The following is a 4,528-nucleotide window of genomic DNA, read 5'->3' as shown; positions in this document are numbered from 1 at the left end:
TTCTGGTACATAATTGAGTCCTTTTTTAAAAATGATTCTGTCTTCTGACTAAACTCACCTGAAAGGTATATAGGTAATGCAGTTTTGAGTGCAAAGAGTACAACATCTAACGATGCACTCCTGGATAACCAAACAAACCATAAAACTAACTTCTAAGTTCGGAAATTTGAACTTTACAACCCTGAGGCTGCAGTCACCCTTACGCCCTTGACATTGCGTTGAGTTGACTGACCACTGTGGTAAGGTTAAGGTGAGCAAATATGGAATGGATGAAATCTGTTTGCGTTTCTATTTGCAGTACATCTGCACTGCAATGTACATTGTCTGAACTATAACCCACTTTGTCCATTTAAATATATTTTACAAGAACCAAACAGTTTTTGGCATGAGCATCAAATGCTCAGTTAGTGGACTGTGTGAGGGGGAATAGCATTTTTGACCAATCAGCCGTAAAGGATCTAGTCAGGATACAATGACCCAGAGTCAGGGATTAGCAAAATAATACATTACATACATTTCTCGTTTCATAGTGGCTCTTTTCACACTGCGCTGATACACTTTAACATAATACAAGCAGTCTTTGTCACGAGGAATGCCAAGCATAAGGATCGCCATTAACACAGTGCTGTCAGGTCAATTAAAAGTGAAAATGATCTGAAGCAACTCAGGTTTTATTTATGACCAGCTCACTCTAATCAAAACATTTCAACTTCACAAACAGGTTTTGTAGAAAGACTGTAAATATTGAGCTAGTGATTATTTGAAATGTATAAAAGCCTGAAGAATTGGAAACCTTTCCTATTAGAATGAAAATGCAACGGGTATACGTTCAAATTCAGAGTCAGAAAAGTGGACTTAAATAAGCATCCACATTCCAAATTGTGCGAATTCTTTATCGTGTTGAATCTTGTCACCATGGCCTATTAGTGGTAGATAGGCTATAATTCACATGCAATTTTGAGATGACTGTCTCAGTGTTTTTGTATTGAAGCAAATACCTCAAAGAAAAGTAATCTGAGGTCAAGCTAAGATGCTTATTCCTGATCATTGTATCCCCCTTTTAGCCCGTGTAAAAGTCAGGAGTTTTTTTTATCACAGATAATATCAGAGCATGTGAGTCCTGCAGACAGAGAGGTCTGTCATGAGATGTAAAACTTGGCTGAACAGAGGGCAAGGAAGAGGAGTTGAGTGAGCTCAGCATTTGTTATTGTCTGCCTACGACATACTTTAGCGCCGCGGGATTACTGCTGGACGACCTAGATTGCGACGTAGCTCTTCTGCCTTCCGTCTTTTCCCCCTCCCTCCACTGACTGGTCAACACAGATTATGCTCAGAGAGCAGAGCCTGGCAATCAGACAGAAAAGCTGAGCATGTGACTGAGTGACACATTGAGGGACGTGAGACAACAACACCTCTTTCCTTTTTTCATTGCTTCTAATTTGTTTCTCCTTTACTTTGTTCCTCATGCGTTTTTTTTTGGAATCTGAACATCATATTTTTGCACACTATAATTCATTAAGTCCTATACCGTGAAGAAAAAGGCCTAAGTCGGACAATAAACCTGTTATGTTTTGAATGTTTACAAGCCCAAGAAGTGTTTAAAATATTATACCAGGAGATTGAGAATACAATTGTAAAAGTGGAAACTGGAGATTGTCTACTCTACTGTAAAGGATTAATTTCTCTTACTGATTTGTGTTTACTGATTGAGTAAACTGGTTTAAGCTTTAATCCTACTGTGTAGACGATCCTCACTGTATTTGCTGTACAGGCCAGTGTTACTCTGGATGTCGCAGATTTCCTGTCCTCCCACTGTGTCAGTTTTTGTGATTTTGTTTTGTTAGCATAAATCCTTGACCCAAAATGTCCTTCTGATTCAAGTCCTCCTCCAAATCAAAATATGTTGGCCTCTAAGCATGTCCTATTAGGTGAGCGTTTGTGTGTGTGCATGTAAGTTAACGGCTAATCTCTGGACACTTCTTATGAAGCATTTTTACAAGTAGGGCCGGGAGACGCCATGGGAACCTCCTGCAGTCAGGACAAATGCACTAAAATTGGCACTCAATCTTACATTTCCTCCCATTTCACAGTAGTGTCTCGAGACTAATACAACATTTCTTATTTTTAGCTATATCAGTGCCATATTTAGTTGTGAAAGAAGTACACAGATCATTCACTTGAGTAAAACTGTAAAAACTCCCAATAATAAATAACATTTCTATATTGTAATTTAAGCAAAAGAACAGAGCAATTATCAGCAAAACACACATTAAGTATAGTAAAAGTAATCACTATGTAGAATCATTGTTATCATTGAGTTATAATTCTGTTTTTATCATTAGAAACTATATTAGAGAAAATTTGTAATTTGTGAATGTGGAGTCAGTTTGAGGTACTTTCTGTCCTATTAAGTCATAATATCCACACTTTCAAACTTCATATCATGTCCAAAAAATGGGGGATTGCTGCATGGGGTAGGTAACATTGTATCTGTCCTATTAAGTGATAATATCAACATTTTGAAAAAATGGCTTTTTTTTCAAAAATAGGAAAAACCAAATCCTGATTTATTTTGGGGTTTTTTCCCTCGTTTTTCAAAACATCATAACTTGATCAAAAATTGCTCAGAAAAGCTGGGGATTGCTGCATGGGGGTAGGTAACATAATATTCTGTCATATTAGGTCATAATATCCACTTTTTCAAATTAGGATTTTTTTTTTCAAAAATGAGAAAAACTAAATCCTATTTTATTTTGGGTTTTTTTCCCCCTTTTTTCAAAACATCATAACTTGGCCAACAATTGCTCAAAAAAGCTGGGGATTGCTGCATGGGGTAGGTAACCTAATATTCTGTCATATTACGTCATAATATCCACTTTTTCAAATTTGGAATTTATTTTTCAAAAATGAGAAAAACCAAATCCTATTTTATTTTGGGTTTTTTTACCCCCTTTTTTCAAAACATCATAACTTGGCCAAAAATTGCTCAAAAAAGCTGGGGATTGCTGCATGGGGTAGGTAACATAATATTCTGTCATATTACGTCATAATATCCACTTTTTCAAATTTTGATTTTTTTTTTCAAAAATGAGAAAAACTAAATCCTGATTTATTTTGGGGTTTTTTTTCCCTCTTTTTTCAAAACATCATAACTTGGCCAAAAAATGCTCAAAACAGCTGGGATTGCTGCATGGGGTAGGGAACATAATATTCTGTCATATTACGTCATAATATCCACATTTGCAAATTTTGATTTTTTTTTCAAAAATGAGAAAAACCAAATCCTATTTTATTTTGGGTTTTTTTTCCCCCTTTTTTCAAAACATCATAACTTGTCCAAAAAATTGCTCAAAAAATCTGGGGATTGCTGCATGGGGTAGATAACATAATATTCTGTCATATTACGTCATAATATCCACTTTTTCAAATTTTGATTTTTTTTTTCAAAAATGACCAAAAATTGCTCAAAAAAACTGGGGGTTGCTGCATGGGGTTTGGGAACATAAATTCTGCAAATTACCCTCATAATATCCCCATTTTTTCAAATTTGGATTTTTTTTTCAAAAATTTAGAAAAACCAAATCCTATTTTATTTTGGGTTTTTTTTCCCCCCCTTTTTTTAAAACATCATTTAAATTTTTCCAAAATTTCTCAAAAAAATTTGGGGGGTTGGTGATTTGGGGGAGGGAACAAAATTTTCTGGGCTATTTCGCAAAAATACTTTTTCAAAATTTTGGGAAATTTTTTTTAAAAATGACCCAAAAAATTTTCAAGAAATCTGGGGGGTTTCGCATGGGGTATTTAAAATTAATATTTGTCTATTACTCAAAAATATCCACTTTTTTAAATTTGGGTTTTTTTTTTAAAAAGGGGAAAAAAACCCAAAAATCCTATTTTAATTTTTGGGTTTTTTTTTTCCCCTTTTTTTAAAAACCCCATAACTTGCCCAAAAATTCTTTTAAAACAGCTGGGGATTGCTGCAAAGGGGGAGGGAAAATAATACTCCCTTTTAAAATTTCGCCCCTAATATCCCCCTTTTCAAATTTTGGGTTTTTTTTTCAAAAATGAGAAAAACCAAAACCTATTTTATTTTGGGTTTTTTTTTTCCCCTTTTTTTAAAAAATCATAACTTGGCCCAAAAAATTTCTCAAAAAAAACTTGGGGGGTTGCTGCATGGGGGATGTAACAAAAAATTTTGTTTATATTTGTCTTAATATCCACTTTTTTAAAAAAATTTTATTTTTTTTTTTAAAAAAAAAACCAAAAATTGCTCAAAAAAGCTGGGGATTGCTGCATGGGGTAGGGAAAAAATAATATTCTGTCATATTACGTCCCAAAAAATCCACTTTTTCAAATTTTGATTTTTTTTTTCAAAAAAGAGGGAAAAAAACCCAAAACCTTTTTTTTTTTTTTTTTTTTTTTTTTGGGTTTTTTTCCCCCCTTTTTTTTTTAAAACCTCATAACTTGTCCCCAAAAAAAAAATTTAAAAAAACTGGGGATTTTCTGCATGGGGTAGTAAATAATATTC

This window comes from Eleginops maclovinus, chromosome 13 (genome assembly GCF_036324505.1).
Source record: "Eleginops maclovinus isolate JMC-PN-2008 ecotype Puerto Natales chromosome 13, JC_Emac_rtc_rv5, whole genome shotgun sequence".
Classification (NCBI taxonomy): Eukaryota; Metazoa; Chordata; class Actinopteri; order Perciformes; family Eleginopidae; genus Eleginops; species Eleginops maclovinus.
The sequence above is the reverse complement of the archived record's forward strand: the minus strand, read 5'-3'. Positions refer to the sequence as shown.